The sequence below is a fragment of the Chelonoidis abingdonii genome, chromosome 15, assembly GCF_003597395.2.
Source record: "Chelonoidis abingdonii isolate Lonesome George chromosome 15, CheloAbing_2.0, whole genome shotgun sequence".
NCBI classification, from domain to species: Eukaryota; Metazoa; Chordata; order Testudines; family Testudinidae; genus Chelonoidis; species Chelonoidis abingdonii.
Genome location: NC_133783.1, coordinates 9,000,895 through 9,019,295, shown reverse-complemented (window position 1 = coordinate 9,019,295; position 18,401 = coordinate 9,000,895). Strand labels below are relative to the sequence as shown.

Here is an 18,401-nt window from a genome sequence, read left to right as displayed (position 1 = left end):
AATACACATTTGCAAATAAAGAAAACAGACAAAAGACTAATCTGCCTTCTAGCTAGTACTTAATATTTTGAACAGGAGAGACTGTTTCAGAAAGATTGGAGAAACCTGGTTGCACATCTGGCCCCTCTTAGTCCCAAGAGAGGGCAAAGAACAAAACAAACAGCATAAAACAAAGACTTCCCTCCACCAAGATTTGAAAGTATCTTGTCCCCTGATTGGTCCTCTAGTCAGGTGTCAGCCAGGTTCACTGAGCTTCTTAACCCTTTACCAGTAAAAGAGACATTAACCCTTAACCATCTGTTTATGACAGTACTTTTGAGCACTGACAACACCCTCAGAAAACTCAAGGTTCTTATGTAAAAAGGCAGCCTGAATTATCCGATGCTAGGTTAAAAACAACACCCTTCTGGCTGTTAAATGAGAGGGACGTTGGTAAATCATTGAAAGGCGGGCGTCTGCATATTGTACTGAATCACATATGTCTATTCAGATACTGAACTTTCTGTGCAAAAACACAGGATGGTTAAGACCATAAACAAGAAAGCCACGTGCACTTGGCAGTTAAGGGAGCCCAGTTTTTCTGACTGTTTGTCAGTTTCAGGAAAAAAGGAGATGGGGTTCTTTGTTTATTGTACAATTCAACTAAAATCTTTAATAAAAACTCATATTTTAAAAGAATCAAGACAGGAGGTGAATTGGTTTCTCTGTCAATTTTAAAGGAACATCAATTTTAAGAAGCCCGACACTGTTAACCATACCTCACTCCTTTTCAATGGACGCCACTCATTTTAGTCTCCAAGTTACCTACAAGTCACGCTAACTGGCAGCCTCTTGCGTTTTATCACACCTCTACCCCGATATAACCTTGTCCTCGGGAGCCAAAAATCTTACCGCATTATAGGTGAAACCACGTTATATCAAACTTGTTTTGATCCGCTGGAGCGCGCAGCCCTGCCCCCCTGGAGTGCTGCTTTACTGCATTATATCCAAATTCATGTTATATCAGGGTAGAGGTGTATTTAAAAAAAGTTATTTACGCGCAACTTTCAATCCAGTTATTTACACAGAAGGAATGAATCCTGCAGTATTGAAGTTTGTTAATTTTGTTTAATTTATTTAAATGTCTCATTTTGGGTCTGTCACACACTGTGCCCTTGGCAAGCCAAGAATTGTGCTTCAAACAGAAATGTTTTTAACCTACTATTGTAACAAGTTAAAAGGACACTGTTAATTTCAAAGTTTAAGAAAGAAAAGCTCTTCCAATATACGTTCCAAAAACGGATACATTTTTCTATGCAATGCTAGCTACCTTTGTGATTTGTTTAGTATACTCAGCCAGGTAATGTCCGTATTACTGAGACATGTTGGGCTGAATCACTGAAAGAGTTCGATTTTAAGACAAAGATGGTTGTTCTCCCACGAGGAGGAACTTTTATAATAATAAAGCCACACTCCATCACCACAGGATGCACCTTCTCTTTAGGCAAATCATATCAGGTTTCTGGCACATTCAAAGCTTAAATTTCAGAGCTGGTTGCAAAAGGAATGCATGTCCCGAGTTATACTCAGGACGCATTCAGAGAGGACCTTGTTTTACTTGCAGTTCATGAGAGTCAAGCACATGGCTCACAAAGAAAATGGCTCTTTGTGGCCATTTAGACAGCTCAACAACTCTGTATGATAATTAATCCGCCTACTGATTGAGCCTTTCTGATAAAGAGATGGGCCTGAGAGACTTTTGAAAGAGAACTTGCAAGGAGAGCCCTGAAACACAAAGCAGTGGAGCCGTGAGAAAGAGTGACCAAAAGGCACATTCTCAGCCTCAACAACTTTTATGCAGCTGAGCTAAGAGCAAAATTTTGGCTTGTCATGAAGGATGTCCCCAAAGACAAAATAAAGTGAGACAGTGCACACTGTGAAAGAAACATGCAAGTTTGAGGAGATGTGTGTGTGGTGGCCAGGTTTATTCAGGGCCCATCACTGCAAGACAAAAATCAAACTGCTGTAGTCCAATACAGCTGGCAGACAGTCTCGCTTTTCTCCCCCTCCCCCAAACACACACAAAGGGCGGTGATGGGGTCATGAGAAACTTTGTCAATTGTTTCACTAGGACTCCCTATCCGCCCCAGGGAATCAGGACAAGCTTTCCACCTCTTGTGAATCATGCCAAGAAACAGTCGCTTTGCTTTGCTGTCTTCATCAGTATGAGCTATTTCAATAAGAATGTCAGAGCTCCTTTAAATGCAGACTTTGCCTTATATATTTGTCACCCTTTGTGAGAAAGGGATGCTCCCCTAATTGTAATCATCTGAAGGGCACAAAGGATGAATTACAACTTTCTAGTCAGTACCTGTAAGAGAGGTAATTCTTTTCTCAAGCACCCTTAAAGTGAGAAGCGACAGCTGAAGAACTGTCCTGACAGGCTGGTGATATCTGGCGACAAAGGCTGCCGGGAGGGGGCGGGAAGTGGGACAATTTGCCCCGGCCCCACAGGGGACCCCACAAGAGTTTTTCAGGGCCCCTGGAGCAGGGTCCTTCACTTGCTCCGGGGGCCCCAGAAAACTCTCGTGGGGCCCAGCCCCTCAGAGCTTCTTCTGCTCCAGGTCTTCGGCAGGGAGGGTCCTTCCACCCCACAGCAGAAGGACCCCCTGCCGCCAAGTTACTGCCGAAGCGGGGGCCCCCTCAATCGCTGAAGACCCCAGGCCCCCTGAATCCTCTGGGCGGCCCTGGGAAGTACAGCCCAGTTGTGAAAGCATGAGAGGAGGAGCATTTCTCTCAGAGGAGATGTTAAAATTGAAGTCCTGACTTTTTTTTTGGTAAAACAAGGGATCTTTTTTCCACCACCTCCAGTCCCAAGAGTCCCTTTCCCTCATTGTTGAGCAGTACACTATGGGCAGAGAAGAGCATCTAACTGAGACCTCCAGATTTCACTGATAACACATAATGTCTAACAGTACTCTTGCGATATGAGACTTCCAAGTGGTAGCTCCAAATTAGCCTGTTCCTTCAGTAATCCTACTTCCACTCTATGCTATCATTTTTCCATTTGCTTGCTGCAAGTATCATTACGCTGTCTATGTGATGAGTGTCCGGCTGTTCTCTGATCTGCCTGGAGGTTAAGTGCTTCCTCTAATACAGGGGTTCTCAAACTGGAGGTTAGGATCCCTCACGGGGTTGCGAGGTTATTACATGGGGACGGGGGAGTCACAAGCTATCAGCCTCCACCCCAAACCCCACTTTGCCTCCAGCATTTATAATGGTGTTAAATATATAAAAATGTGATTTTAATTTATTGAAGGGAAGGGGTCGCACTCAGAGACTTGCTATGTGAAAGGGGTCACCAGTACAAAAGTTTGAGAACCACTGATCCAATATAATTTAACAGCCAGGTGTCAGAGACAGGAAGTGGGCATGAAGAAGATCAGCTACATGCCTTGGCAAACAGCAAAAACACACTGTCACAAAGAGATCAAAGTTCAGGACCTTGGGCAAAGTGATGACATTTCCCAGCTTCTCTCCCAGGTGCTTCTGGTGTCAGGCTATGGCTGTTAGAATTATTTTTATGCCTGAAGACAAAAAAAAAAAATAAATAAATATCATTGTGCCACTCCTATAATTCACAGCATTCAGCTGCCAGCTGTCCCAACGGAAAGAGCTGTAGTGCTTCATTCTACTTCCTACTGCTTTAGAAGCTACTTGAAAAACAAAAACACCCCTCTAAACCCCATCTGTTATTTAGGAAAAACATGATATTAAAAATTTAATCTGGCACAAAAAAACTGTACTTTTGAAAAGGCATGAACTTAGGGTTGTCTCAGTTTTCGACCAGAAAGTCTGGTCCAAAGGGGACCTGGGCAGCGTCCAGTCAGTACTGCTGACTAGACATCAAAAGTCCAGTCATAGGAGGGCAGAAAGAACAGCTGCTGCTGGAGTAGTTCAGTGATAAGCTTCTGTCCAGTTTAGGAACTGGCTCCCGCAGAGTATGTGGATACCACCTTCTCAAAACTCCTGAGACCCAGCTCTCTCATCCCCCTCACTCCAGAAACAGACCCTCCCCCACCTAGATTGCCCCCAATGCCTCACCCCTGCCTTGCCATGACTGCCCTCAGCTCCTCGCTTTGGGATTGACACACACCCCTCCACCCTGGGGCCTGTAATGGCCAGTTTTGACAAATTGGAAAGTTGGCAACCCTACATGAACTACTAAAAAGGATAAGTATGGTACCAATCCCTATTCAGTCCACCATCAATCCATTTAATTACAGACTCAACTAGTGCCTGAGCCAAAGCCCATGGCTGTTGAAGGAAAACTGCCAGCCAACTTTAATGATCTTTGGATCAGGTTCTTACCAAAGAGATTTTTTACCATTATTTACTTATATGTTCAGTCACAAAACAAGACAGGCAAGATAGAGGTATTTAGTCAAATAATAATATGCATGGAGTGACTGGAGGAATAGTATCAAGATGCCTACAGTTAAAGAGAGGAATCAGAAACACAGGCCTTTTAAACCCTCGCCTATGACTTCTGAGTCCGTGATTAAAGGGTGAGGATGACCCTAATAGTCACGGGTTTGCTAAATGCTCCAGCCCTTGACACTCCAAGGATGAGGATGGACATAAGGTGTTCTCCAAGCAAAAACAACGTTTGGTTGTGGAGATGCTGATCAGAAAGTGGAATTCACCATTTTTAGAAGCATGAGCTTCATTCCCACCAGAAAGCACTTATTTGCATCTGAAAGAGGATGATAGAGAGAAGGAGGGCTGGGGGCAGGAAGCCAAAAGAAAAAGACTCTCAGACACACTTGTTAGCTGGTGTAAGGAGGCGCCCTGGCTCCCCGTCGCACCTGAGGGGAACGAGCCAGAGCAGGCACCCCCATGGACGGAGCCACTACCGCCTGTTCCCGCCCCCCGGAAGTCAAGGGGCGGGACAGGAAGTATAAGAGCCAGGGCTCAGTTCAGCGCTGGCTGCTGAGGAGGATGGATGTGGAGGCCCGAGCTCCTGCTTGGCCCAGCCTACCTCAGGCCCACTACCCAGAGGAGCGCTGACCGGAGCTGCCCCGGGCCCACTATCCCGAGGGGCGTTGGACCAACCTGCCACGCACCAGGTACCCCGAGGACCTCCAGCCACAACGACCCTGTGCCGGCTATCCAGAGGGGCCACCGGCCCCTACTGCCTCCCAGGTCTATCCGGAAGGGGCCACCGGCCCCTCCTGCCTCCCAGGTCTCCGAGGAACCCATGGTCTGGGACCCGCCGACGTACGCCGAGGAAGGAGAGGTACCGGGAGAAGGGGGGATTGGAAGTAGCCCGGGGGCAGCTGACCACAGTCAGGCCGCAGAGGGCCCCGAGCCTATGGTCGGGTGTATCGGCCACGATCCCTACCGATCACCCAGTCAGTGTGTTTCGGTGCGGATCCCCACTGACCGCCTTAGCGGCGACAGCCACTACTAGGGCCCTAGGCTGGAACGCAGAGGAGTGGGTGGGCCTGCGTTCCCCCTGCCACCCGTAACCGGGTGGCAGTATCCCCCTTCACCCAGAGCCCCTGAACTGTTTGCTGCTCTGCCCTGCCCCAAAGGGTCAGAGCCCCCCCTGAACTGTTTGCTGCTCTGCCCTGCTACAGAGGGTCAGAGCCCCTGAACTGTTTGCTGCCCCACCCTGCCTGAGGGCTTGGGCCATAGACTTGGTTTGCTCAGCCCCAAGCTGAGCCTGACTGCTTGTTGCCCCGCCCTGCCTGAGGGCTTGGGCCATAGACTTGGTTTGCTCAGCCCTTGAGTACGGGAGCGGAGCGTGAGCTGTCCGGTGGCCTGGAAGGAGGCGCCCTGGCTCCCCGTCGCACCTGAGGGGACGGGGCCTGAACGCACCGGCTTACAACTGGGTTCTACCAGGGGCCTTCCGACTGCACAGGAAACATAGGAAGTTTGCTTTGCTTCCACATCCTGCTGGAAGCACAGATTTTGGAGCCATTTCATCTTGGGGCTACATTTGAACTTCATTTTCCAACTATATGCTGCATATTTAGACACTGAGGTGCAGGTGCAATGCTGAAACGACAAGTCAATCAAGCAGAATGAGGCTTGTTTATCCCCCTTCACAGAGCAGCCACTTGGAGCTTTGTTCAGAGCGGTGATGCTGTAAAGGTCAGGTTGATAAGAGCCAGAAGGGTTTGAGTGTAATACATTGATAACTGAAACTCCCAGAAAATAGTCTCATCTGCTGAAGCTCCCTATGATGAGAACTTCCAGCTTCAAGATAGATAAATCTTCAGGTCATGTGATCTGCGCAAAGTGAAGAGCTCACACGCTGCTACACTCCCTTCCTTTGACTCATCCTCAGCAGGAGCAGCTGATGCAGAGCAGGAGAGGAGCAGTCATCCCTTGGCCTCCTGCCCATACAGCACAGCTATCCCCAGTTGTTGAAATCCAGCACCACTGTGTACCCAAATAGGCTTATGAAATCTGGGATGGTCCCTAGCGGTATGTCTATATCTGCCAACAATCCTGCTTTGGAAGCGGCAATCGCAGACGAGGATGTGGAAGAATATCTAGCCTGCACTGGAAGCAGATGCTTTCCAAGGGAGACCTCTTGTTCTACCTTTAGTGGCTGAGACAGCAACACACACATACATATGCCTATTTATTCTGATTGGAAGATGAGAGGGCCAATAGGTGTCCCCTCATAATAAAAACTGAAGCAATAGATAAAGAATACATATAACTCACACTAAAGTGGAAACCAAGCTTGGTTTTGTTCTTTTAGAACAAAGTGGTTCCACAGAAACAACTTGTCACAAAGAGGTAGACACAGCATCCATGAATTATACACTGTTAAGTACTCTTAAAAACACAATTTATGCCAGCAGGAAGTACAGTAACAGTCTCCTTTTGAGAAGTATTGGCCCAGAAAGCCTATAGCACACAGAAGCATGGCATGAAAATAAGCTAGTGGGTAGGCACCTCTTGGCTCTGTAATGCAAACTTTGAATAAAAAAAACCCTCAATTGTTTCAGATTTATACAAACCACACATTTTGATCTACTCCCAGCTAACTGCAGTTTGATGGCAGAAGATCCTCTACTTTGTTAGTGAACTCTAACAGAGACCAACATTCAAACCCTGCAGAGCTCACACTGAAGAGAAAAAACAGACAACACAGAACCAGACACAAAACACAACCTGTTCTAAGTAACAGTGCTCAAACTTTGCAACACCTGAGGCTGCTCAGGCAAAACTTGATAGATGAATAGGAAAGGTTTGCTGTGGTCAAGGCGCCAAGCAATAAAATCCTTGTCATCTTTACCTTGCGGTTGCTGGGAAAGGATGGCTACTGTTCACATTTCAGGGCTCCATGGACCACATTTAAACACCCTTAAAGGAAGAACATGTCAATATCACAACATACTGAGTACTGCTTAAAGAGTAGCTCCCCAACTGTTCATCTACTGCTCGTTAACTTCCTCCATCCCAAGTACCCATGCTATAGACTTACATTAAAACACAGCAAATTGTAATCTTCAGTCCCAGAGAAGGTGCTCTAAACTGACATCTAGTCTAATATTATGCCTCTCTGGCCACAGAAAGATGTCAAAGGGTCCATTTGTGTAGGAGGTGACCACCCTAAGGCAGTACTGATTTATGGGCTATACATTGGCCTTGTTCCCATCCCCCAGTTCAGGGCAGATTGTATAGTTATTCTGGGTTTTTCAGGGGCCACGGGAAGCAGAGCACAAATCAGAGCAGTCTCAAGTTAGCTCTGACTTTCATTAGAGGTCTGGCAGATAACTGCATTGCCCCAGAGTATAAAGAGCTCAAAGGTGGCTTTAAGCCACCTTTGCCCCACTCTCATTCCCGCCTCAAGCAAAGGCAGGGAATAGGGTTGCTAATCTTGGTTGGATGTATTCCTGTAAATTTCATTACATGACATGATCTTTAAAGATTAATCTCAATTCCTGGAGACTCCAGAGGGTTGGCAACCCTAGCAGGGAGTAACCAAGAATCAGGTCCCTGGATTCTATTCACATTACCACCACTGACTTGCTGTAGGATCTTGAGCATGGCACTCTGGCACCAGGAGCTTCCGTGGCCTCCTCTGTAAGAGGAGATAATACAATGTCTACCTCCCAGGAAGTTGCCAGGCTTAGTTTTAAAAAAATGGAGGAAAAAAAAACAAAAAAAAAAACCACAATACTTCAAACTACTCACTGGACCACCACAATGGTGCTATAAACATTTGTTTCCAGATTTTTAAAAACCAGTTCTGTTCTTAAAAACAAAAAAATAAACCAAAAAAAAAACTGTTCCAATAAAAACAAGTTGTGTTCCTATTTTCTTAGGAAAGCATTGCTGTTGTTTCTGGCATAGTTTGCTTAAGATGAATATAACCGGCCTTCTTTTAATACCATTACTAGAGTGCCACAAAACGCCCCACAGACTCTCTCATCAGAGTTAATAACCCCACATCACAGAATGTCAATCTGAGGCAGAGAGGGCCCTTGGCATGTGTTTTTAAAGACAGAGAGGAGTTAAAATACAAACCAGCAGCACTCTTCCTCCCCCACAAGCCCAGCCACATTTTATCCCAATTAGGAGGCCCAAAATGGATTACGATTCCCAGCCCATGCTTTCCCACAATTCCCTCACACAGAACTCCAGTGTCACACAAACAGCAATAATGACACATTCAACCATGCGCAAGCACTTGAAGCTAGTCATATATGCTTAGCTACTTAGAACTAGTAACGATAATGCTATCAACACTGGACCTGGCCTGGGGATTCACAAGTGGTTGGTGCTGATAGGCATTTATCTAGAGATGCAGCCGTGGGCTAAGAGTGACTTTGTATCTCCAAGAAACACTCTTTGCTTTCATCATTTTTCTTAGATAGTCATTGCTTTAAGGCACTGCCAGTTTTAAACAAGAGTTGCAGAGTGCCTACATGTTACAGTGCTGAAACATTATCTCCTTCCCATAAGAGACTGAGGCCTGATTGTTCATCCCCTCCCTCCTACCCACCCCAATCATCAGAATGTAAGTTCTTATTTACAGTATTCTTTCTTCTTTGCAACAGGGACAGCCTTTGTTGCTGTTTCTGTGCAGCATCTAGCACAGTGGGGTCCTGGCTCATGACTGAGGCTCCTAGGTGCTATAGTAGGGGTGGGCAAACATTTTGGCCCGAGGACCACATCCAAGTATGGAAATTGTATGGGGGGGCCTTGAATGCTCACAAAACAGGTTTGGGAGGGGATGATAGTGCTGGCTGGGGGTGGTACTTACTTCAAGCAGCAGCATGTCCCTGTCTTCTATGTGGAGGTGTGGCCAGGTGGCTCTGTGCATTGCCCTATCTGCAGGAGCCACCCCCACAGCTCCCTTTGGCCATGGTTCCCAGCCAATGGGAGCAGCGCTTGGGGCAGGGGCCGCATGCAGAGCCCCCTGGCTGCCCCTACACACAGGAGCTGGAGTGGGGACATGCCGCTGCTTCCAGGAGCCACGGCATGTGTAGAGCAGGGCAAGTCCCCAACCCCACTTCCCAGCTGGAGCACCGGAGCAGGCCAAGTCCTGGACCCCGCTCCCTGGCAAGATCTTGAAAGCCAGATTAAAATGTCTAAAGGACCAGATATGGCCCCCAGGTCGTAGTTTTCCCACCCCTGTGCTATAGTAATAAGCATCATGAAGGATTCCAAATGGAATCAATTTAATCAACAAGGTGCTTAAATGTGCGCCTAACTTTAATCTTAGGTTAGGAATGTGTTGAATTGAGGCCTTAATGTTCACACAGCACTTTGAAGATAGTAAAGTTCTAGTACCTTGTCTACATAGGAAAGTTTTACCAGTTACACTAGAATAGCTCCTGTGTGGACAGGTGTGGTATGAGTTACTTTACTGAGTTTAGCTTAAACCTCTTCCTTAATGAAGACTTAAAAAAAAAAAAAAAGGGGGGGGGAGGGGAAGGTTATACCAACATAACTATAGAGGTTTACATTTACACCCTTTGATTATACTAAAAGAATCTTTCCCATGTAAACAAAGTCTAAAGAAGGAGTATTACTCAACCTCCTCTCTGGGTGGAACAAAGCAACCATTAAAAAGTGCTCTGTAATAGCATATTTAGTTGAAACTGCAGGGGGAGGGGCTAGTTAGAATGCCATTGACTAAACTGCAATTGGACCTGCACATGTTAATTCTACTACTGCAAGATGCCCTTTTAGTGGCCTCAAGTGGCCAGGACCTCCACTTTCTGATTCATCTGGAAGATAGCCAGGGGCGGCTACAGGCACCAGCATGCCGAGCCCGTGCTTGGGGTGGCAAGCCACGGGGGGTGCTCTGCCGGTCGCCATGAGGGCAGCAGGCAGGTTGCCTTCAGCGACATGTCTGTGGAGGGTCCACTGGTCCCACGGACCTCCCAGAGGCCACCCCTGAAGACAGCCCATCCAAACCCATCTTGGCAGTATTTTGTAACTGAAACAGAGGGAAGAGTGCCACCTGTGTATTGATGCCACCACTTCCTGCAGCACCTTATCTTCCTCATTCAAGTACTGGCTCAGTTGGATCCTGGTTAGTAATATCAGATCTAACACTATTACAGCTGAGTGATATAGGAAACCTTGTCACATTTTAAATACTGTTAACAGAAGCCAAAATAGGCCCTGGTGATTTCGAGAGCTCCATCTCCAGCTCAGGAGTCTGTTGCAGCATCAGAGCTTTACTTGTCAGGGAAAGTTGCAATTTAAGCCATTAGATAATACAATATATCAATGCCCTTTAATTGCATTGTTATGAGCTTTGTGAAAACTGTGTGTTGGAAGGGAGGGGGAGAGGGACACTAAAAGAAATTGTTGTGAGAGCTCCGCATCAGCCCAGTAAATCAATATTAAATTACTTGTAGATCAAAGTGGATGGTTGAAAGGAAATCGCCCAGTGCAGGCAGACTTGTTTCTTAAATAGCAACATTAGGGTTCAGGAAACTCTCCCATGTGGCACTAATTGCATCTCAACCACCATAGTCAAGCCCTGCTACAACTTTAACTCCCAGAGAAACCTCTCAAGGTTGCCCTCTCGAGCTTCTTTTCTCTTGAGCCTCGGGAAGATTCGACCTGCTCAGCCTTTTAGAAGTTTTAAGCAGATCTTTTCTCTCTCCTATTTACGTGGAGATAGGAACTAAGACGGACTCACGCACACACTGTCTCTCTCCCTCTGCAAATAAATTCCACACACTCCGGAAAACATGATCAATTACAAAACTCGGGGCTAATGTACATGAACCGTGTGAGTGTCCACCCACTTCCCGGAACCCAACAGGACCGAGTCCCGACAGGCTCGGCAGCCTAACGAGAGAGAACATTCTCATTCATTGTCTAAATCCCCGAGAGAGAGAGAGGAAATACTTACAGACAGAAGGCTGAGTGCAGCGTTAACAATGGGCTGCCCCTACCCACGACCGAGAATGTCTCTTAGAAAAAGCCCAGGGAGAAATTAGCGGGTGAGAACGATTGTAAAGAGCCGAAGATCGAGAAACAACAGCACCTAAGAGAGAGTGACACAATGACGGCAGCACACAAGGAGGCTCGGTGCACAGCCGAGATCAGCACAGGAAATGAGACTCACCCAGGAGCAGCCCTGGAGTCTGCTTAGTAAGTTTCACCAACTTGGGTGAAAGGCAAGAAGCTGTCAAAAACACAGGCGTTCCTCGGTTGGTTCCTGCCTTGGTTAGTCCATGAAAGCGGATCACACGTGAAAAGAAACTCCCCCGCGCTCAGTAAATAATGACACCCGATTCTGCAGAGCGGATTTCCCTGGCAAGCTCTCCAGTAGTGTGCAGCTGCTGTACTCCTTCTTGGCAGCACAGGAAATCTACTAATCATGTCTATCAGGCCACGCCTCTCTTTCGCAACAGGACGCGCACACAGGCAGAGTCATTTTATACAAAGGAGAACTTCCAGGGAGTATTTGCCTGAGTTTGCCTCTCCTCCTGGATTCAATTCTACTCTAACCTCTCCATGCACATTAGCTAGTTCCTTATGACATAATCTAGCCCCCCCAATAACACGTCTCTTTAAAGGTTTGCAGGGGGAAAGTTCATATACTGGCCTACATTTAGCTAAGAGAAACACCCAGTAATTCCAGTCACGTGCATTTTAGACACTCCCTCCAGTTAATTTTTTATTCAGTTTAAAATTATTCCTCCCCTTCCACACCCACTGTTTTTAATAGTTGTAACACTCACCAGCCTGACAGTGGCTCAGCTGTACTTCATACACCCCAGGAGATTAATTAAAGCACACAGCCTTCCTGAGCGGTTATAATTAGCCTACTTCCAGACCTGCCTCCCATCTCTTGTTTTAGACTGATTTTAAATCCGTTTTTATTGTATCATACACAGCATTGCTACAGTCCTCATTTTAATCACAAGTCTTGTACTATTTGCTGTTTGCCTTCAACCCCCAGCTCCTGGAGTCCTGTGACTAGGTGACAAAAATAGTGTAATCATGCTTCAGAGGGCCCTGGTGCAAGAATAGATTAGGGGCCCCCTTCCCAATTCTGAAATCTAAAATTTTGCTTGTCTCCAATATCCCCATTTTCCCCACAGCCCACCAACATCCTCCACTCCCTCACCCCCACCCACCAACACCTAGCCCCTAGCACCTCATCCATTGCCATGGGAAATTTGTTAGTCACTCACCCCTACTTCAGTGTTCTGCCCCATCCGAACCTAAGGGTAGCTGCTCCCACCACCTGACCCACCCTGTCACAATACCAGCCAACTTTGAGTGATGAGTGGCATCACAACCTTGCACGTGGAGTCAAAGCTCAACCTGGGTTTGGCCCAGCCTCATGGTGGTGCAGGAGAGGCTGGGCCAAACCTGAGTGGCACTACAACCCCATGTTTCAAGTTGCAATGCCACTCGCTCACATTTGCCCCAGCTGCCTCCTCTGCAGTGAGAGGATGGGCACCAGGGCCAGCTTTGAGTGAGTGGTTTTGCCAAGTGAAGTGCCAGAATGTCATTCCATTCCCTAACCTTCTTGGGGGGTCAGGTCCTACTGTGCCATTGTACAGTGGAACCTCAGTTACAAACACCAGAGTTACTAACTGACTGGTCAATCACACTCCTCATTTGGAAGCAAAGTACACAATCAGGCAGCAGCAGAGACCAAAAAAAAAAAAAAAAAGAAAGGACAGTGCTGTGTTAAATGTAAACCACTACAAAAATAAAGGGAAATACAAAAAGATTTGACAAGGTAAGAACACTGTTTCTGTGCTTGTTTCATTTAAATGAAGATGTTATAAACAGCATTTTTCTTCTGCATAGTATATTTTCAAAGCTGTATTTAGTCAATATTCAGTTGTAAATTTTTGAAAGAACAACTATAATGTTTTGTTCAGAGTCACAAACAACCTCCACTCCCAAGGTGTTTGTAACTCTGAGGTTCTACTGTCGCTACGCCACATTGGACAAAAGCTTGAAAACGTTTAACTGAGGACACACTAAAGGCTCAGCAACCAAAGAATCCAAGAACACATTTTTAAAAATGTCTTGTGATTTTTAAATCAACTTACTGCTTGGGGGAGTGGGAGGAGATGGACTAATTAATGGTTTTTGAACACTTGCACTTGGCGATAATATTCAGAGAGGTGAGAGTAATCAAGTCATCTGGTTTTCTGGGAACACCTCCACGTAAGATTTCCCCAGTTTTCTGATTATGTTTATGAAAAACAGCTCCCTGTCCCTAAACCTGGCAATCATTAGATTGCTCAGACCACTTTCACAGGCTGCTCCTGGCTATCGTTCGATTGCTGTGCTGAGCTCCTGTACATTGATGCATCTGCTGCTCCGGGAACAGCTTCTCCCTGACGGTTACCACTCAACTATTCAGAGAACACCAGTAACTTGGCTTACTTGGGTGAGTAGTAGGCTGGACCCTCTTGACCCACAGAGTCTCTGTTGGGTAATATTAGCAGGAATCCCCAGCACAAGGGCTCTTAGAATTAACATGCCACAGAGATACATGGGGCAGTTCCCACCCCTCAGAGTTATTGTTTCAGACTATCTGCAAACTCAAGCAGACACCACTGCTTCAATTATGTTCAGTTTATGTTTTCAAGCATTTCTTCATAATCTCGGAGCTGCAAATTTAAATTTGAAAAAAGGAATAAAAGTTGAGAGTCTGATGTAATTCCATGCCCCCTTGAGCTGGAACCTGAGGCACAGGCCTTATGGTGTCTATGCCTTGGCATGGTTCTGCAGTGAGGAGAAGAGATCTGGTGGTTTTCAACCTATTTACCATTGTGGGCTGCATATGTGGGCCATATCCAGTACTACGTGTATGGCCCTGAGGATGTCACATGGGTCGCAGCTCTGTGCTGATTGGGCTGCAAGCAGGCCACAGGTTGAGAACTACTGACTGAGCATTGCAGGATGTAGTGCTGAACTTTGATGCCTTCTTCTCTCCAAGATGCCCTCTTCCTCTTTAACAGCGCAGAAAGTTGGGTGGGAAATGCACTGTCACACTCACACCACTCCTCTCTGCACTGGTGTATGAAGTGATGAGCTGCCAAAATATTAACAAACGGTTCCCTCCTCCTCACCCCACAAGGAGATCATACACCTCACCCCCCCGGGGACTCCTGCCCCGTCCAACTCCCCATGTTCCTTGACAGCCCCCCCCGGGATCCCTGCCCCATCCACCTCCCTTCCGTGTCCCCTAACTGCCCCCTGCCACCCCATCCAACCTCTCCTCTCATTCTTGATGCCCCCCTGGGACCACTGCCCCAACCAACCACCCCTTCTCTCCATCCTCTTACTGCCCCTGGAACCTCTGCCTGCCCACCCACGCACTCTGCCCCATCCAACCCCTGCTCCTTCCTGACTGCCTCTCCAGGACCCTTGCCCCCATTCAATCCCCCTGTTCCCTGCTCTCTAACCACTTCAACACTAGTCCACCTCCCCAACTCCCCTGCCCTCTATCCAACACCCCCTCCCTGCTCCCTGCCCCCTCACCAGGCTGCCTGGAGGTGGGAACCGGGCCGGGCCACTCGGCCAAGGTTGGGACCGGAGCCGGGGCACCCAGTTGGCTGGGCCCAGAGGCCGGGCTGGGGCCAGGCCGGGCTGGGCGCCCAGCCGCCGAGTTGGACGGGCGGTGCCAAGAGCCATGCGTACAACAGCCGAGGTCAGGACCGCGGTCCGCGAGCGAGCAGCCCGGGGTCAGGTCCGGGCCTGGGCCAAGGCCGAGCCGTGCGGCCCATGGAGCCTCTACGTGCCCACGCCTGTCCTGGCCCGCTGCAACGCTGAAGCGAAGCCTGCTGCTTCTTTCTCATGCCCTCCAGCGCTTCCGTGGCAAACAGCTGATTCGCGGAGCCGGGAGGGAGAGAAGAGAGCCGGGTGAGCTTCAAGGGAGGGGCAGAGTGGGTGAGTGGGGCCAGGGGAAGGGTGGGAGCTTCAGGGGCTTTTGTAAATTTAAAGACCCTTTTGAACCAGTTGTCCTTACGCGACAACCGATCTTAAAAGTCTCTGAACCGTTATAGACTAACAGACGTTTTTAGAGATGCTTTCATGGTGGATACCCACTTCGTTCAGATGCATCAAGAGTTCTAACAGGGCTTCTAAAGTTTACAGTGGTCCGCAAACCGTGGGAACTAGGCTCCAAGCCACCACTGGGTGTATGTTGGCAACTTCTCGAATCTCTGTCCTAGCCTTTGCCCTGTGCCCCCATCCCCCTGCCACCAAATTTACCGGATTTCATTTTAGAAAGAGACTCGATCAACACACGGAGGGGAGCGTGGAGGAGGTCTGGAGGCTTTGGCTAGCTCTAGCCATAGAGATTGCAGCAATCAAACATTTAAAGAAATCTTACATCCTTTGTAAAAGCGCAGAGAAGAATCCTCTGGCACTATATAGACTAACAGAAGTTTTGGAGGCGTGAGCTTTTCGTGGGTGAATACCCACTTCATCAGACGCAGGTAGTGGAAATTCCAGGGGCAGGTATATAGTATGACTAGCAAGCAAAGCTAGACGATAACGAGGTTAGTTCAATAGGGAGGATGACGGCTCTGTTTCTAGCAGTAGAGGTCGTGAAAACCAAGGGAGGAGAAACTGGTTCTGTAATTGCAAGCCATTCACAGTCTTTGTTTAGTCCAGAGCTGAGGTGTCAATTTACAGATGAACTGAAGCTCAGCACTTTCTCTTTGAAGTCTGGTCCTGAAAGTTTTTTTGCTTGCAGGAGTCGGCCACCTTAAGGTCTGCTATAGTGTGGCAGGAGGCTGAAGTGCTCTCGCGACCCAGGTTTTTTGTATATTGACCATTCTGATATCTGATTTGTGTCCATTTTGCTTTCCGTTAGTGACTGTCCAGTTTGGCCGATGTACATAGCAGAGGGGCATTGCTGGCATATGACTAAGCGTATTAATTGGTGGATGTGCAGTGTGAATGAACCAGTGATGGTATGGCTGATCTGGTAGGTCCTGTCGATGAGTGTGCGTGGTGTAGATATGCGGGCAGATTGGCCATCGAGGTTTTTGGCATGGATTGGTTTCCTGACGTAGAGTTACTATCGGTACGGTGTGCAGTTGCTGCTGGTGAGAATACGTTTCAGGTTTGGGCAGGTTGTCTGTGGGCAAGGATTGGCCTGCCCACACAAGACCTGTGAAAGTGTGGGATCATTGTCCAGGATGGGTTGTAGATTCTGATGATCGCGTTGGAGGGGTTTTAGCTGGGGGCTGATGTGATGGCCAAGTGGAGTCCTGTTGGTTCTCTTTTTCTTGGGTTTGTCTTGCAGGTAGGAGGCTTCTGGATACATGTCTGGCTCTGTTGATCTGTTTCCTAATTTCCTCGTGCGGTATGTTGTTTTGAGAATGCTTGGTGGATGATTTTGTAGGTGTTGGTCTCTGCTCTGAGGGGTTAGAGGCAGATGCGGTGTACCTCAGTGCTTGGGTAGACAATGGATAGGTGTGATGTGCCCGGGATGGAAGCTGGAGGTCATGAAGGTAGGCATAGAGCGGTCGGTAGGCTTTCGATATAGGGGGTGTTAATGTGACCATCACTTATTTACACCGTGGTGTCTAGAAAGTGGAGCCTCCTGTGTTAGATTGTCCAGGCTGAGGTTATGTGGGGTGGAAGTTGATTGAAACGTGGTGGAATTTTTCTAGAGTCTCCTTCCATTGGTCCAAAGTATGAGATGTCATCAATGTAGCGTAGGTAGAGAAGGTGGCTGAGTGGACGAGAGCTGAGGAAGCGTTTGTTCCAGTCAGCCATAAAAAATTGGGGCCAAGCGGGTGCCATAGCAGTGCCACTGATCTGGAGAAAATTTTCTCAAACTTGAAATGTTTGTGTGAGTATAAAGGCACAGAGCTCAGCAGCCAGGTTGCTGTGGCATCATCGGGGATACTGTTCCTGACAGCTTGTATTCCATCTGTGTGTGGGATGTTTGTGTAGGAGCCTCTACATCCCACGGTGGCTAGGATGGTGTTTTCAGGGAGGTGACCAATGCATTGTAGTTTCTTCAGGAAATCAGTGGTGTTCACGGAGATAGCTGGAGTGCTGGTACATAGGGGTCTGAGTAGAGAGTCACACTCATCCAGACAGTCTTTCAGTGAGAGTGCCAATGCCGAGATGATGGGGGCGTCCAGGATTTCCGGGTTTTGTGGATCTTGGGTATTAATAGAATAACCTGGTCGGGGCTCTAGGGTATGCTGATTTGTTCGGTGTTAGTGTGGGAGTGTCCTGGTAGATGGTGCAGTTCCTTAGTGTATTCCTCAGTGGATCTGAGGGAAGTGGCTTGTGAATTTGGTATTGGAGAGTTGTTGGCGGCTCCTTTTGGTAGTCAGACTGTTCATTGATGAGAACAGCACCTCCTTTATCAGCCTCTTTGATGATAATGTCAGGGTGGTTTCTGAGGCTGTGGATGGCATTGCGTTCTGCACGACTTAGGTTATGAGGCAAGCGGTGTTGTTTTTCCAAGATTTCTGCCTGTGCACGTTGGCAGAAGCATTCAATGTATAGGTCCAGACTGTCATTTTGACCCTCAGGAGGAGTCCATGTGGAGTTCTTCTGTGCTGTTGGTGGGAGGGTACCTGTGTATCAGTGCTCTGTTCAGTGTTGTCCTGGAAGTATTCTTTGAGTCGTAGATGGCAAAAGTAGGCTTCCAAATCGCCACAGAACTGTATCATGTTGGTGTGGGTGGCAGAGCAGAAAGAGAGTCCCCGAGATAGGACAGACTTTTCTTCTGGGCTGAGTGTGTAGTTGGATAGATTGACGATATTGCTGGGTGGGTTAGGGGTACTACGGTTGTGTCCCCATGTGGCAGGTAGGAGTTTAGACAGCTTACATCCTTTGTGACAGGCTTGTGAAAGGGTTGCTGTTATACTGTATGCAGGGAACATTAGAGTGGGTATATTTTCACCTTTAAGAGTGGG

General features: G+C 47.7%; 1 protein-coding gene across 17 annotated transcripts in view; it reads right to left on the bottom strand.

The window, feature by feature from the left end:
• TSPAN14 (tetraspanin 14) overlaps positions 1–12,040 on the bottom strand; it is an 83,214-nt gene extending 71,174 nt beyond the window's left edge. For 2 of the 17 annotated variants that reach the window (XM_032786326.2, XM_032786327.2), the window contains exons 1-2: positions 11,600–12,040; positions 11,384–11,518 (exon numbers count right to left, since the gene is read on the bottom strand). The gene's annotated coding sequence lies outside the window, so the exon portion shown is untranslated. Of the gene's footprint in view, positions 1–7,208; positions 7,366–8,021; positions 8,087–11,383; positions 11,519–11,599 lie in introns of all 17 variants that reach the window. The other 15 variants (XM_032786321.2, XM_032786322.2, XM_032786323.2 and 12 more) reach the window with 15 other exon arrangements.
• Positions 12,041–18,401: the final 6,361 nt, after the last annotated feature.